The sequence below is a fragment of the Thermobia domestica genome, chromosome 13 (assembly GCF_964235325.1).
Source record: "Thermobia domestica chromosome 13, izTheDome1.hap1.1, whole genome shotgun sequence".
NCBI lineage: Eukaryota > Metazoa > Arthropoda > Insecta > Zygentoma > Lepismatidae > Thermobia > Thermobia domestica.
This window is the reverse complement of record NC_137466.1, coordinates 185,993,759-185,994,487: the sequence shown is the minus strand read 5'-3', so window position 1 is coordinate 185,994,487 and position 729 is coordinate 185,993,759.

The window sequence follows — 729 nt, the reverse complement described above, 5'->3', positions numbered from 1 at the left end:
ATAATAATAATAATAATAATAATAATAATAATAATAATAATAATAATAATAATAATACCAGCGAAGTGCGGTACTTGAAAATGATAAATACAAACTGTACTGAGATTGAGAAATCAGAACAGATAGTCAACAATTTGACGAAGGGTCGTATCTCAAAATCTCACTTTTTCAGACATAAAGAAATAAATAATATTACGTGGACAGGAAAGCAGTTGAACATGTAATAACTCGTCACCTACTCCAGGTAATAATTCAGTGGCGGATCCAGGGGGCCGATCGCCAGAAGAGGAAAGTTATATATATATATATATATATATATATATATATATATATATATATATATATATATATAATATATATAAATTAAACCCATTCCAGAGTTTGGAGCTCTTAAAAGTAGCTCTAAGTAGCAGTATTACAACCCACTGCCTCCCCCCAGAAGTCCGTCCTGGATCCTCCCCTGTAATAATTATGTGGAATTATTGATCAATTATTGCATATTTAACGTTTTCCTCCTCTGTGGAATTATATTTCTTTATTTATTTCTGAGACTTTGAGATACGAACCTTCGTTAAATTATTGACGAGATGTAACCGTACCTGCAAACAGACCGGGCATCACTATTATCAATAAAATAAACCAAGAAGTAACCCTCACAGATGTAGCAGTACCATAGACTCACAACATGCGTACAAAACACTCAGTACGAAAATAAGCAAATATACAGAC